The sequence below is a fragment of the Natator depressus genome, chromosome 12, assembly GCF_965152275.1.
Source record: "Natator depressus isolate rNatDep1 chromosome 12, rNatDep2.hap1, whole genome shotgun sequence".
NCBI classification, from domain to species: domain Eukaryota; kingdom Metazoa; phylum Chordata; order Testudines; family Cheloniidae; genus Natator; species Natator depressus.
In genome coordinates, this window is record NC_134245.1 from 24,170,231 (window position 1) to 24,187,213 (window position 16,983).

The following is a 16,983-nucleotide window of genomic DNA, read 5'->3' on the forward strand; positions in this document are numbered from 1 at the left end:
TTTTTCAGGTTTTGCTCGGATTTGGAACAAAGACAAATTTCAAAATCCTTTGCAAAACAGAACTTCTGTTCTCTTCTGAACTCTGGTTGACATCACCAGGAAAGATGGAACACAAAATGGGGAAGACTAAACCCAGCTGGAAATCCTCGTCATTACTGATCCTCCAGTTAGCAATTGCTTTGCCATGTCCTGAACAGAAGAGACAGCAGCTGGACTACACTTACCAGGAAATGAGTGGAGAGCATGGGACATGCTACATGGCTGGCTAGAAATGCCACAAAAGAAATGAAGAGATGAACTGGTAATACCTGGAAGACGTTCACTGGATCAGCACAGAGATAGGGTCCAGCAGGGGCTAAGAGGAGGGGAGATCTACAAGCCTCCACAAACATGCTTATTGCACTTTGGGCCTGATCCAAAACCCAATGGGATTCAGTCCAAACCTTCAGGGAGAGCTCAGGGAAAGCTGGGAGAGGGTCACAATGGCCAAATCCAGGCCCCTTGCCACGTAGGGGTGGTGCAGTGGTAGTGGCTGCCATTTTAGCTTATGCACTACAGTGTCTGTATTGCAACACCATAGCCTGCTTCCAGAGTGAGGGTATGAAATTTCATCCCATTAGCACCCAGCAAATAGCTTCATTATTTGGGCTGGGGGGGAGGGCAAGGGGGGAATTTCACCTTATATGCTGCTTTTTGTGTAGATAATTGCTTCTCTGTGACACTGCTTTCTGACAAATCATCTGCTCTGTCCAAACACAGAGCATTTCAGTTTAATGCCCAGCCCAGACCAGCTTGCAGTTCAGTACCTGGGGAATGATTTCCTCCAGGTGGGTATGGTGAGCACACACCACTTATTCATGGTCACGTCACTGCTGAGGCCAATCAGCGTATGTAATGCCATACTCCATGTCACACATGCTCAATAGAATGATAAGTGACCATTTTCTCATGGTGACTGACTTCTTCTTTCTAGTCTTTGCACCTCTCACAGAGTTGGTTTGTTTGGTCTGCCAGCTGTTTAGAATCATCACAGAACTACTGTCCCAAACAGTGGCAGCGAAATAATTGGTAAGGGATTGTTAGCACAGATGATATGATTATCAACTATCCCATCCTGTAGCAAATGGCATCTAGTCTGAAGTAAATACTCTGTATGTTAAACAGTAATTTCACCTCCACAGAACCAGATAAAGAAGAAATCACACCAATTGCAACAAGTCAACTTTTAAAACACTTGTTTTTCTTTTTTAAAGGGCTAGTGCTAACGCTTCAAAGAGCTGGGCCTGGAGGGACACCAACAAAACAACAATGCAGTGATGTAGGGAAAGACATTTTAAGATCCTCATCTTTTTATTGGTTTCAGAGTAGCAGCCATGTTAGCCTGTATCCGCAAAAAATTTGTTAGTCTCTAAGGTGCCACATCTTTTTATTGGGTTTGTTAAGACACTGCCCCTGTTCCTATAAAATCTCTGTGACCTGTGGATACAATAATCAAATTTTCATAGGCAACAAAATACACTACGCCCCCCCCCTGAGTTTTGTACCACAGTGGAGCAGGGGCGCCATTTCAGATTTTGGTAGGGGTACCCCCTCCGCTCTCCCTAAATGGCACTCCTGCAGGCCAGCTCCATGGTGCAGCATATCGGGCTTGCACTGCCAGACCCTGTGCCCTGTCTCTGGGAAGCAGCACCGAGAGGGGCTGCATTTCACAGTGGGGGAGCTGATCACTGTGCGGCAGGTGCCAGACAGCAGCTGATGGGAAGGGCAGAAGGAGGATGGGCTTTCAAGCTGGTTCCTGGTGAGCTACGTGCAGCTGCTAGAGGTAGGAGACCTGCTGCACCAAGTGCCTTGGGACTAGGGGTGTGTGGGGAGGGGGCACAGGGGACTAGGGCCACGAGGGAGTGCAGGGATTAGGGGAGAAAGGGGCGCAGGAGGGGTTAGGGGTCAAGGGGGCACAGGAGGGGAGTGCAGGGGCTAGGGCAGAAGGGTGCACAGGAGGGGAGTGTAGGGGGCGCAGGAAGGGAGTGCAGGGGTTGGGGGCAAAGGGGGCACAGGAGGGGAGGGCAGGAGTTAGGGGAGAAGGGGGCGCAGGAGGGGAGTGCAGAGGTACGGGAGAAGGGGGTGCAGGAGGGGAGTGCAGGGGTAGGGGAGAAGGGGCACAGGATGGGTTGGGGCGAAGGAGGCGCAGGAGGGGTTGGGGCGAAGGAGGCGCAGGGGGGTTGGGGCTAAGGGGCACAGGAGGGGAGGGCAGGGGTAGGGAGAAGGGGGTGCAGGAGGGAGGGCAGGGGTTGGGGCAAAGGGGACACAGGAGGGGAAGGCAGGGGCTAGGGCAGAAGGGGGCGCAGGAGGGGATGGCAGGGTTGGGGTGAAGGGCATACATGAGCGTCAGCATAGGTGCTAGGAGGGTAAGGGGTGCACAAGTGGGGCCACGTGATAAAGCATATATGGAATGTGCCAGATGCTGTGTGGATCCGTGCCATAAGGGACTGTGTGGGTGGATAGAGCTATTGTCTTACCCAGACCCATGCTCTGCTCATGCTCCCAAACTTTGTAAAGGGCTAAGCCCTGGCTGAGCCTGGTCACCAGCCTGGGGCCTGCCCTTCCCAGTGTTAGGGGAGAGAGGGCACCTGGGGTTAAGACTCTCGTTAAAGTTGCTAATCACCAGATGTACCCACTAGAGGGTGTTTGGAATTTAGACAGACTCATCCCTGGCCAGGGAGCCAGCATGTTGAGCTGCACGGCCGTGGCTCTCCAGGAGGCCTGGCTGAATGTGGCACTGACACACCCCTGGGGCACTGCTCAGGCCACTCAGGGTTGGTGCCGTCCTGGGGCCTTTGTTGCACATGGGCCTGACCTCTGCCCCTTGGCTGTTGACAAACCTTTCACCCTGACACAACTGCATGGCGATGGCAGGAGGAAAGATCTCCTAGAGCGCCCCCTCCCTGCCCGCACAGCAGCGAGCCCCCCGGCACTCACGTGCGCTCAGCTCCAGGGAACTGGGGAGTCTCCTTGCAATTCCAGCTGAGGGGTCTGGAGACTCAAGTTTTTCACAGCTGCTGAGGAAATGATGGCTCCTGGGTTTCAAATGACAATGGCCAGCTTCTATTTGATCCAGTTCTGGTCTGTAACAACCTTTTCACTGCCCTGAACAGCTCACTGGGATGGCAAAGGAGTAACTCAGGGAGGAACCGGCATGTGCCACTGTGCTGCACACAAAAAGCCTTTTAGAGCTTCACCGCTGCAGGTGGGGCAGAACCTCTCTGTCGCCTGCACCGTAGCACAAGGCCCTGATGCCTGAGCTAACAGAGAATCTCTGCTCTCTGTTAGCAGTGTAGGGCCCATGACAGCCAGGGGAACCTCCAGAGGTACATGGTGCATATACACACCAGCCTGCTCATTACACACTTGCCTAGATAGACAAAACTTGCCCTCAGAACCAGCTGTTCAGATCTTACTTCTGATACTAGCATAAGAAATCGCTATGCACCGAGTGCTTCCACTCATAACTTCCACAGTCTTTGCTCGGGCTTGTCTGAGATGGGATCTTGGGACCTGTCATTCCCAAGTGCAGAATTTCCCCCTGAGAGCAACAGGCTCCTCAGTGACTACAGCACTCCTCCTCATATGGGACTTTATCCTGGCCATGGGGATTGAAATGGACTCCTCCCATTCGCAAAGCACAGGCTCCCCCCCCCAACTGAGATGGACAAGGGTCTTAGTGGTTAAATGGTAGCTGAACAGTTCTGACTCTACCTCAAGGCTTGGGCAGAATCATAGGATTGGAAGGGATCTCAAGAGGTCATCTAATCCAGTCCCCTGCACACATGGCAGGACTAAGTATTGAGTAGACCATCCCTGACAGGTGTTTGTCTAACCTGCTCTTAAAAATCTCCAGTGATGGAGATTTCACAGCCTCCCTAAGCAATTTATTCCAGTGCTTAACCACCCTGATAGGAAGTTTTTCCTAATATCCAATCTAAACTGCCCTTGCTGCAATTTAAGCCCATTGCTTCTTGTCCTATCCTCAGAGGTTAAGGAGAACAATTTTTCTCCCGCGTCTTCCTTGTAACAACTTTTCATGCCCCTCGAAATTTATCATGTTCCCCCTCAGTCTTTTCTTCTCCAGACTAAACAAACCCAATTTTTTCAATCTTCCTTCATAGGTCATGTTTTCTAGACCTTTAATCATTTTTGTTGGTTTTTCTGGACTTTCTCCAATTTTTCCACATCTTTCCTGAAATGTGGTGCCCAGAACTGGACACAGTACTTCAATTGAGGCCTTATCAGCACAGGGTAGAACGGAAGAATTACTTCTCGTGTCTTGCTTACAACACTCTGGTTAATACATTCCAGAATGATGTTTGCTTTTTTTTGCAACAGTGTTACACTGTTGACTCATATTTAGCTTGTGATCCACTATGACCCCCCGATCCTTTTCTGCAGTACTCCTTCCTAGGCAGTCATTTCCCATTTTGTACTTGTGCAACTGATTGTTCCTTCCTAACTGGAGTACTTTGCATTTATCCTTATTGAATTTCATCCTGTTTACTTCAGGCCATTCTCCAGTTTGTCCAGATCATTTTGAATTTTAATCCTATCCTCCAAAGCATTTGCAAACCCTCCCAGCTTGGTATAGCTGGCAAACTTTATAAGTGTACTCTCTCTGTTATTACCTACATCATTGATGAAGATATTGAACAGATCCGGACCCAGAACTAACCCCTGTTGCACCCCACTTGATATGCTCTTCCAACTTGACTGAACCACTGATAACTACTCTCTGGGAATGGTTTTCCAACCAGTTATGCACCCACCAGATAAGAGCTTGCTGTATTATCTCCTGATTGTTCTAAACTTAAATATAAACTTAAAGTATGGCTTTAATTGGTGTTTGTATATATTTTTTTCTTTCTTTATATAGGAATTAGATACAGTGCTCCTGTTAGATAATTTCTAAATTATTATCTGCAAAAAAGACTAAGTTTTCAGGTGCTTACGTAGCCCCTCGAATTATGGTTCAAGTTGTCCCACCCACCAAAATCTGAAATGGCACCCCTGAATATCAACAAAATGTCAGATGAAATTCAATGTCGATAAATGCAAAATAATGAACATTGGAAAACATAATCCCAACTATACATACAAAATGATGGGATCTAAAGTATCTGTTACCACTCAAGAAAGAGATCTTGGAGTCATTGTGGATAGTTCTCTGAAAACATCTGCTCAATGTCCAGCAGCAGTCAAAAAAGCTAACAGAATGTTAGGAACCATTAGGAAAGGGATAGGTAATAAGACAGAAAATATCATAATGCCACTATGTAAATCCAATGGATGCCCACACCTTGAATACTACATGAAGTTCTGGTTGCCCCAGCTCAAAAAAGATATTTTAGAATTGGAAATGGTACAGAGAAGGGCAACAAAAATTTTTAAGGGTAGGGAACAGCTTCCATATAAGGAGAGATTAAAAAGACTGGGACTTTTCAGCTTGGAAAAGAGATGACTAAGGGGGGGATATGATAGAGGTCTATAAAATCATGAACGGTGTGGAGAAAGGGAATAAGGAAGTGTTATTTACTCCTTCACAAAACACAAGAACCAGGGGTCACCAAGGAAATTTATAGACAGGAGGTTTAAAATAGTCAAAAGGAAGTACCTCTTCACACAACGTACAGTCAGTCTGTGGAACTCATTGGGGATGTTGTGAAGGCCAAAACTATAATGGGCTTCCAAAAAGAATTTAAAAAGTTCATGAGGGATAGGTCCATCAATGGCTATGAGCTAAGATAGCCAGGGATGCAACTCCATGCTCAGGGTGTCCTAAGCTTCTGTTTGCCAGAAGCTGGGAGAGGACAACAGGGGATGGAACACTTGATTGCCTGTTCTGTTCATTCCCTCTGAAGCACCTGGCATTGGCCATGGTTGGAAGACAGGATACTGGGCAAATGGACCATTGATCTGACCCAGTGCGGCCATTCTTATATTCTTATGTTGTTGTACAAGCATTCCATAAAGTCTAAACTAAGGTTATTTTTATAACTCTAATACCTGTTTGAACAGTACTAAGACACAGGTGAGTCAGACTGGTTCCAGTGATGTATTTGTCAGTGTTCACCTGAGATCTAGGGGCTAGGCATGAGCTGGCACCTGATCTGCCACCAGCACAAACAGTGTTGTCTTGGTTTTCAGAGATCTGAGTCAATGGGAACTGTGGATGCTCAGCCTGAAACTCAGACCACATATACTTTGGTTGGCATTGAACACTACTAAATGTGTTGCATCAGAATAATAACAACACTTAAAGAATTTTCCTTTCTCTGATATGAGGGATCTATTCTCATGCACCCAAATCTGCTGACTTTGCTCAGCCTAGACAGTAATATTTTTACTATGTTATTATGGGATAAATTCTGCTGTCCACTATTCTTGTGTAAATCCAGCTTTTCTCCACTGACATTAACAAATCTAATCTGGATTTAACCCAGTGTGTATCAAAGTGAACATAGCTTGACACTTGCAAAACCATTACATATTTTCCAAAAATATGTCCAGCTCTCCTCCTAAAGCAAGGCTTGGGGCTTACTTCTAATGCTGACTTTGGTAGTTCGTTAATATTTCTTTATGCAGAAGTTCTGCCTAAATTGTAACATGCTTTCAAATGAGTTACCATCTGTGACCTTAAGCGCATCCCAGTGCCAGAGAGCAAGGGGCTCACTGGTATCAGGTAGTGAGTTTCAGCTAGTCTGACCAGTTCAACCTACCCCAATTCACTTACATCATAATCTTTATCTAACCGGTGTTGTGTAAGGTATCATTGGAAAACCACCAACACACTCATCATTAATATTCTTACATGGTTTATGTACAGTAAACACCCACAGAAATGTGAAGAAAATATGGAACTAAAATATATTTGAACCAGACAAGTCTGGGGAGTGGGTAAACAGGTTTTTTCCAGAAAAAGGAAAAGCTGGCGCTTTCATCCAGGTGCACTCACAGTTAAGTGGCCATTTATTGGCATATTGGAGACTGCAGGAACAGATCAATTTACATTATAGAAAGTACCAGCAGGGAAGAAACCAGCCTGGAACCCTCTCCATCAGAGTCCATGGTACCTTTCCTCACAGCAGGGGCACTGGACTTTAAAGGTACATGTCAAAAGTTCACTGGACTACAAAAGAGAGGGGCAAAGAGCCCAAGTGATCTTTCACCTAAAAAGACAAAGGAATCAAGCAGTTTGGACTTTGTGGGAGATCCTGACAAACGGGGTGGTCAGCTGTCTTGCTGGAAGAAGGTGTGGTCAGATGTTTATATTGAACCAAGACTGTTAAATCTTAGTCACTGGGAAGGGATTTTCACTTATATTTGTTTGTAATCATTTCTGACTTCATCCCATATACTTGAACTCACTTAAAACTTCTCTCTTTTTGCTTAAATAAACTTGTTTTACTTTCATTCTAAACCAACCCAGTGCTGTGTTTGACGTGAAGTGGTTATTAACTGCAGTTAAAGCACCCAGCTGCTGTGCTTTTGTCTCTTTAATGGAGCAATGGACCTTGTTACTCCTTTGGATGTGCCAGGAGAGGGGTGGACATTTCAGGGCAGGTGGTTTGGGGGAAACTTGGGACTGGGGGCAAGTAGTAACCAAGACTGGTGTAGACCATAGTGTGGCTCTGATGTAACAAGCAGGCTGCTGGAGTCAGAAGTGCTGAACCAGAACTGGTCAACACACAGGCACTCAGTGCATGCTTGTATATCTGGCTGGGAGAGTCCAGACAGGGAACTACAGCAGCAGAACATTGTAAGGCACTCACAGTTCCAGGACAAGCCGTCATACAATCTCTCACTGGTCTGGGTTGAACCCCAAAATGTGACGCCATCTCAAACAGCTGATTGGCACACATGGGTCCCTTTGCTTTCTAGATTTTATCTGCCTTTATGTGACGAATTCTGGCTGCTTACTAAATTATACCTCTCTGTTACTTTCCTTCCATATGCACATACAAGCCACATTAGAACCCACTTTACACATCCTGTGAGAGTGGAGATGAGACCCTATTTGAATGTTTTCTAAGCTTGCTCCTTATCAGTGTAGCAGCGATGTTAGTCTGTCTTCACAAAAAGAAAAGGAGTACTTGTGGCACCTTAGAGACTAACCAATTTATTTGAGCATAAGCATAAGCTTTCGTGAGCTACAGCATCCGATGAAGTGAGCTGTAGCTCACGAAAGCTTATGCTCAAATAAATTGGTTAGTCTCTAAGGTGCCACAAGTACTCCTTTTCTTTATGCTGAAAAAGCAGTCAAGCTGCAGGTCTGTAGTTCTCTAGATCCATTTTTTCTTTTCCTAATTCTAGATTATCCTTCTGCAGTGTCTTGGCCATTACTCCTCAATACCAAAACACCTACAGAGTGCAACATTAACAACTCCTAGCTATATGGCACAGAACAATTTTCCCTCAGTGTTTATTGCACTGTAGTCACTGCAGTGTCTCCTACTGTACATGATGATTACCATAGATGCTGTAGTGATAAATGCTGTACTTTAAATGACAAATATACATATGCCAATACAATAGGATGTACAGAATTTCAGGGCCCCACATGGCCTGTGGCTATGCAGATGTGTAAGTGGTTTGATAATTTACTGCTTTTCCAGAAGATGCACAAATCTCCATTTCTGCTGCAAAAATGGCCATTTTGCTGCCATCTTCCGTTTGCCAGACATTGTCTGCTTGAAGGTTGGTAGGGACTTTTGGAGTTGGGAAGAACAATCATGGGGAGGGGAGCATGGTGGAAAATATAGTCTTAGCAAAGATCATAGGGTGTGTGCAGAGTCATATCATTATCATAGAGTGTTTGTATTGCTGTAGATGCCCCACTGTCCAGGATCTCATTGTGTTAGGTGCTGTACAAATGCAGAACAAAAAGACTGTCCCTGCCTCAAAGAGCTTACAATCTAAATAAACTGACTATTACGTAGACTATGAATATTGTGTATACAAAGACAATGAAGGAGGTTTTTCAAGAACTGAATCATAGAATATCAGGGTTGGAAGGGACCTCAGGAGGTCATCTAGTCCAACCCCCTGCTCAAAGCAGGGCCAATCCCCAATTTTTGCCCCAGATCTCTAAATGGCCCCCTCAAGGATTGAACTCACAACCCTGGGTTTAGCAGGCCAATGCTCAAACCACTGAGCTATCCCTCCCCCCAAAAGGGAATGTGGTACATTGTAAGTGACCAAGGGATGGTGGAATATTAAAATCTTTACCCTGGATTGGACGCTAACAAATACTGTTCATTAAATTATGGCCATTGTTTGATGCATACCCCATTAGCTAGCACTCAATGATATAATTACACATATTAGGCCCACTCCTTACTCAGGATAAACTCTTGCTGCAGGATCAGGCCCATTTGTTTGTATTTTAGACAATTATGTTTAATACGAATGCTTTAAAATACAGGAGACAGACAGAGAGACCCAGCATTCCGCTCTGACAATGATTTTCCTTTTTCCTGACTGCAATGGGCTATGACAGCATCTACTTCTGCTTTGGTAGTCCCAAAGACGTATGCTTTTGAAACTCACAATACTGCTATTTTCAGACTATGACTTCACACCAGCCAATGTGGGTAACTCCAAGCAAAGCCAAAATAAGACCTTGCATTGTGCCAGTAATTCATCCCTTCCATGCTCTTGTACACATCTTGAAAGAGAGGAGATAATTAAAGCTTTGGAATGTTTCACTGTCTTGGATAATCTCTGCTGGAGCTGGAGGGAGGAGAGGAGGTTTCAAGCCAAGCTCTGCTGCAGAGTTAGAATACAGCCAAGTGCCTCTTGCAGAGGTGAGCTGTCTAGCTGTGCAGCAGCCTTGAATTCTGAAAGTGCAAGGACTAGCTTTGTACCCTGTCCCTGTGACGGGTGGGGGTGGGGGGGAAAATTCCTTAACTCATCTCTTTCGCTTGTGCACCTACTGAGGAACCAAGCAGTGGCTCTCACTGTTCATTCCTCTTCATTGTCTCTTCAGTTATCTTCTGCAAGGGGAGCCAACAGGTGTTCACATCACCAGAAACGTCAACACAAATGACACCAAGGTTGCCGTAAAGCTGCCTATGTTGCACCTGTTCTGTGGACAGAGGACTTTAATCTCCAGGTTTACCAGTCAGGCACTGAATTAACCTGACATCAAATGGGGATGGGATGGGAGTGGCTGGATGTAGGGGAAGGAAGCTGTGACCAGAATCCATATGGCTCAGACTCTGGTCAGTTGGGTAGTACTTGAGCAGAGAAAGTAAGAGAAATCCAGTAATCTTCCCTGACCTCCTCCCCTTCCTCCTGGAGTATGAAACAAGTGGAACATATGGCTTCAGAGCAATCTGACTCACCAGATGAGTTAATTTTTCATACAGGGAGGATGAAAAAGCCACCTCACTGTGGACAGCACTTTGATAAAGCAGCTCCAGGGTGTTAGTTCCTCAGTTATGTCAACAATAAACTCAGATTTTCCATTTCTATGACAGTTAAAAAGGCGAGAGAGACCCATGACTTGAGTTACAGGTCTAGGCACAGGGCCTGCTGGTCCAGACAGGGGATTGCCACTGGAGAAATACAGGCCACAACATGACCACCCCTGTCCCTTGGGGCTTCTACCAAAGGGAAAGAGCTCTAATCTTTTGACAAGGCTCCATTGGATCCCCACTGACTGAGGCTGTCTGGGGTGAACTGAATTAATGAGGCTCTTGGGTGCCTTGGCTTTATCCACTTTCTGTGCTGAGTTGATCACATCTGGCCCCACGTTGGATTGAGAGCCCCGGGCAGCTCTCCTGTAAATGGACTTCTCACCACTGGAGGCCTGGCGCACAAGTGAATCTGGCCCCAAGAGTCAAATCTTACTCCCTTTCTCCCACCCTTAGTCTGTCTTGTCTATTTCAGCCCTGATCCTGCACATACTTAACTTTACATGTTGTGAGTAGTCCTATTATTCGCAGTTTGTAAAGTTAAGCACACGCATAAGTCTTTGCAGTCTTTAGACTAGATGCTCTTTGAGGCTTGAAGTGTCACACTCACTTCTCTTCCTTGTTCCCTAGTAGGACAGTAAAAAAGCTTTTCTTTCATTTTCTCATCTTTGTCCCCATGGTCAGCTCTGTGCACAAACTTAATTCCTCTTTCCAGTTAGCCCAAGTTTTTGTCTGGAAATCCAGCATTCCCAGTGATGTGAGTCCCTGCCTATTTGCTCTGTTTCTAGGTGATGCTTTGTTTTCTCTTAATCACACTTTCTTCCCTGCTGTGAATTTCACTAGACTGATCACTGCCACTATCTTTCATATATTGCATGTTGGGCAATCACAGGAGGACTCCATGTTTCTAAAAGTGAAGTGGCTCTTTATTAAGAGGTCTAGTTACAGAAGTGTAGCAACTTCAACTAGCATTCCACCCATGTGCACACAGACTGGCTTTCTGGTGCCTCCTCCAAACTCTTCTCTCTGGCAACCTTACTCCAAGTGCTATACCAGTTGCTACACTCATAGTTCCCCTCTCTCTCCCTAACTGTGTAATGTAGACCAGGCCTGAATAATGTGTATTGCCAATGGTTGGATCCAATTTAGAAGGAGCTAGGAGCAAATAATAGGGCAGAAATGAGATAAATAATCTTCTGATGAAACAGGTAATGATTAGTTGTGAAACAATCTCACAAAAGCAATCCAAGACTCAGAGGGAGACCAAAAGAGCCCCATTCACTGCCAGATTATGCTATAATACAAAGCCAAGTCGCCTCATGTTTCTATTCGTATATAGAGGACACTATATACCAGAGACTCAGTGGTAGCTTTTCTTACTAGTTTTCTCATTTACACACACACTGTTCCCATCATTTTGAATCTGAAAGAGAAATGAACCAAAGAATTCCAGTTAGTCATATTGTGTGTAAAATGAGTCTGATCCTACATCCACTAAAGGCAAGGGGCCAGATCCTCAATTATGTAAACTGTTGTAGCTCCATTAAAGTCGATGGAGCTGTGACAATTTTCACCAGCTTAGGACTTGCCCAGAGGGCCTAATATATTTTTTCTGCATGTGTAGACCAAATCTGTTCCTCACTTGGGAGATTATCTGTGCTTATTGCAAACATTAAACACTGTTGCCATATGCCCTGTCCTGAAATTAAGGCAGGATAATGTCCAGGCTCAATGGCCAGGTCTGGAGCCATGATGTAGCCAAACATTAGGGCAAACTCTGTTTATAGGGTGATTACATACAGTTCCACACAGAAAGGGAAGGAAGGAGAGACAGACAGAAGAAGGCATGACAGGAGAGCATGAGGTCCACATGTGATCACTTTCAGAGTTCTTGATCTCAGCTTGTGGCAGGCAATGCTGGCAGCAGAATCATTTTCATTCTGAATGATTTATGGCTAGGGTGACCAGATGTCCTGATTTTATTGGGACAGTCCCGATATTTGGGGCTTTTTTCTTATATAGGCGCCTATTACCCCCAACCCTCTGTCCCGATTTTTCACACTTGCTATCTGGTCACCCTATTTATGGCTGTGTTTAAAAGCCTCTCCTTTACCGTTCAATAATCAAGAGCTCAATTTTTTCCTTCCAATGCTGTTTCTCTAAAGGGCAGTTTTATTTGTAAAACAATTAGATACCTTAGCTTCCTCCTTAATAATAGTAATGATTAGCAAATTTCATCTTCAAAGGGCTTTACAAATATTAACTGGCCAATCCTTATGACACCCCTTTGAAGCAGATATTACTGCCCCCATTTTCCACATGTGAGTGATCTCCCCAAAAATGGTGTTGCCAGCCCTTAGGATTTTAGTGCAAGTCTCATACTATTTGGTGTTTTTCTTAAAGCCCCAGCTCCTGGAGGCATGTGATCATCAAAGAATCTCAGCTTTCATTTTAAAAACATATGTTTCTAGTTCTCCTGTTTGTGGAGAAAAGCCTGACAGTAACCCAAGTGCACTGTAAGGCCCAGAAACCAGAAGACAAATAAAAAGAATTCCAATTTTACTATTTTAAAAAAAAAAACCCTCATGATTTTTAAGCCAATCTCAAAATTTCTGGCACCTGACTCATGATTTTTGAATGCTCAGGAAGACCTGGCTCCCAGAAATATAGTGTACCCCGTAGATTATGTTTCCTAATATTAGCTGGAAATGCTTACAAAAGTAATGCTCACCTCTGTGCTTTAACATAAGAACATCTGAGCTACCATACTTGACCATGGTTCATCTTGCCCAGTATCTTGTCTCTGACAGTGGCCCATACCAAAACTTCACAGGGAGTGTGCAAAACAGGGCAGTTATGGAGTGACCCACCCCTATGTTCCACTCCCAACTTCTGGTAGTCAAAGGTTTAGGGTTGCCCTGAGCATGGGATTGTGTCCCTGACCATTTTGGCTAATAGCCTTTGATGGACCTATCCTCCATGAACTTATCCAGAGACTTTTGGCCATCACAACATCCCATGGCAATCAGTTACACAGGATAGTTGTGCATTGTGTGAAAAAAGTACTACTTGTTTGTATTAAACCTGCTGCCTATTCATTTCATTGGGTGGCTCCTGGTTTTTGTATTGTGTGAAAGGGTGATTAGCACTTCTCATATTCACTGTCTCCGCACCATTCTTGACTGTGTAGACCTCTATCATGTTTCCTCTTAGTTGTCTCTTTTCTAAGCTGAACTGCCTTTTTTCCCCAAAGTCTCTCTTGGTAGGGAAGCCGTTCCATAGCCCCGATCACCTGTGTTGTCCTTTGCAGAACATTTTCCAGTTTCACTATATCCTATTTGAGATGGGAAGGATCAGATCCAGGCCCAATATTCAAGGTGTGGGCACACCATGGATTTATATAGAGGTATTATGAGATTTTCTGTTATTTCTATCCCTTTCTTAGTAATTCCTAACATACTGTTAGTCTTTTTGATCACTGCTGTGCATTGAGTGGAAGTTTGCAGAGAGCTATCATGATGACTCCAAGATCTCATTCTTGGAGGGTGGGGTGGTTAACAGTTAATTTAGAACCCATCATTGTATATGTATAGTTGGGATCATTTTTTTCAATGTTGAATTTCATCTGCCATTTTGTTGGTCAGTCACCCAGTTTTGTGAGATCCCTTTGTAGCTCCTCGTAGTCTGCTTTGGGCTTTACTATTTTGAATAATTTTGTATCATCTGCCACGTTTGCCACTTCACTGTTTATCCCCTTTTCCAAATCATGAATAAATATGTTGAACTGCACAGGGCCCAGTACAGATCCTTGGGGGACACTGCTGTTCATCTCTCTCCGTTATGAAAACTGACCATTGATTCCTACAGTTTGTTTCCTGTTTCAACCAGTCACTGATCCATGATAGATCCATCCCTCTTATTCCATGGCTACTTGATTTCTTTAAGAGCCTTTGGCGAGAGACCTTGTCAAAGGCTTTATGACAATCCAAGTACACAATGTTGATTGGATCACTTTGATCCACATGCTTGTTGACTCTCTCAGAAGAATTCTAATAGACCAATGAGGCATGACTTCCTTTACAAAAGCCATGTTGACTCTTCCACAGCAATTAGTATTTATCTATGTCTGATAATATTGTTCTTTACTATAGTTCAATACTATACTACAGATAAAATTAAATGATGTTGCATTAGAAAAGTGGGAAGAGCAAGTAAGCAGTCAGGGATAATAAAACTCCCTTTTTTCTTTCCTTTGTCTCTTGTATCTTAGGCCCTGATCATACCCATGCTTAACTTTACACATTGTGAGTAGTCCCATTACTCACAGAATCTCAGCTTTTTTTAATGTGTTTGGATGGTGCTAGCACAATGGGCAATGATCTCAGTTGGTGTCTCTTGGTGCTACTATAACACAAATAATTCAAAATGAGTGCTCAAATTTGCAACTGTAATAAGATGCGGAAAAATATTTAAGGAAACTTGAAAAGGTTAAAATGGGAGCTTCTTTCTTGTGAACCAATTATTTCGAGCCCGGAAATGCATAAGCACACTGAAAAGCAATCTTCTTCTCATTCTTTTTGTTTCTTTCTTCATTTTTTTTTATACGACCCATTTAATTTCTCCATTCGTTTCCCCCTGCCTGGATGTTGGGTAGGAAACTGAAATGGCCTAACAGAAAGGAAAATGTTTAAATACTTCCTCTTAGATTTTCTTTTGTTGCATGTGTATGCTAGCTGAAAAGTGCTTTTTTTGTTTGATGTGCTATTTCTGCAAGGAAAGCAAATAATATTTTAAACCAAATTCTTGAGTTATTTTAATGATTAGAAAATCACTTTTAGTGTTTAAATCACAGAAGCCGAGAAATTAGAGGTGGGCAAGGCTTGTTATTTCAGCTGTTTCATCTCTCTGTCAGTGCAGGATGGCTAGATTGGCTAGATTTACTAGCTATTATTATCATTTGTTTAATGCTGGCAGAAAGCTTAGCACTGTACAGTATCCAAAAACAAAGACAGTTCCCACATACAGCCTAAGGACTTGATCCTAAGACTCTTTCTCTAGCAAATTCCCATTAAAGTCAGTGGGAAGTTTCCTGCATAAAAACTGAATAAGCATCTCAGGTTTGGGCCTTAAAAGATGAAGTTGCAGCAAAGCACTTAAGTACATGGATAGTCCTATTCACCTAACTGATTTGTGGTCTCTCCAGTCTAGTTTTATGCCCCACCAGTTCCCTGGGGACAGCATTCTCCAGGCTGCTAGATCTCACTGATTGGAAGCTTTTCTTGATATTTGCCCTATAGTTTGTTTTTCTTAATTTTGTTCTGTGGTTCCTGGTTAAATGCTCTTGTAACCCCCTGAACAATTCCTCACTTGTCCAAGAGGGACAGTTATGTCACCATCCTTGTTAAGCTAAGCAATACACACTTACCCGTTTTATCCTTTCCCTCCCATCCTGCAGTCATGCTTGTTGTTTTGTCAGCATTCCCTCCCATTTCTTTGCATCTTTCTGCACTGAGCTGCCCAGCATGGACCACACCATTGAAAGTGGAGTTATAAGAAAACAGCTGTAAAGACAGAGTGGTTCTGTACTGAGGTGTGCAGTTGTACACTACTATACCTTTTCAGTTTGAATTACCAGCAAAATCCTTTCATAAGTTTTCTGTGGGAGTCTTATATGGTTTGTGAAGGGTGGGGTAGTTTTGTTTTTGTTTATTTTTGTTTATTTTTTTGCCCAAACCAGTCTATTGTAATGGCTGATGAGAAAGCCATTTGCTTGTTACAAGCGTTGACCACCAACTTGCTCAGATGAGTGTTGTCTGAAACTCAGACTTCATATACCATGATCTTCCTGGAACCAAAGGCAGTCAAATGTGTAGATGTACCTTGTCCACTCCCATTGGAATGTAGCCACATGAGCAAGTTGCGTTAGTTTTGTGAGATAATGATTTATATTTTAAGGGTGAGATTTTCAAAAACACTCGACGTTAACTTAACTTTGCTCCCATTGAATAATTGGGATTAATTCAGTCAAAGGGGCTAAAGGGAGTGTTTACAAATACAAGTGGAGGCAAATAAATACTGGAGAGAAAGAAGAGCCATTAACAAGTGAGAGGAAATCAAAATTTATTCAAAAATAGCTGAGCTTAAATGTTATGGTCATCAATAAAGTTACCAACATCTGGGTCAATATAGTTGTTGGTAATAAAACTAGGGAATCACTTGAGTCATTTGAATCTATAATGGACAAAGTACTCGAGAATGTACTTTAGGGAACAATCCTGCTTGGGCAGAGAGTGGATTAATAGACTCTTACTTCTCCAGCTTCTATAATAATAATATTTTTTCCATCCATTTTCAATAGTAGGCCAGTTCTTGTTGACCTGAAAAAAAAAGGTAAGAAGGCAATATATAGAATTTTTTTAAAATAGAAAGTGTTTAATATGATCAGATGGAGGGTTTTTGTACTGAGCTTTCTAGTTTGGAAGGAAGAACTATTAAATCAAAGGATCATGTTTTCAAAGAG

At 43.6% G+C, this 16,983-nt stretch overlaps 1 long non-coding RNA gene across 1 annotated transcript in view; it reads right to left on the reverse strand.

The window, feature by feature from the left end:
• Nucleotides 1–16,603: 16,603 nt before the first annotated feature.
• Nucleotides 16,604–16,983, reverse strand: part of LOC141996589 (uncharacterized) — a 60,532-nt gene continuing 60,152 nt past the window's right edge. Inside the window, exon 3 of the long non-coding RNA XR_012641571.1 lies at nucleotides 16,604–16,840. This is a non-coding gene — a long non-coding RNA (uncharacterized LOC141996589). The remainder of the gene's footprint in view (nucleotides 16,841–16,983) is intronic.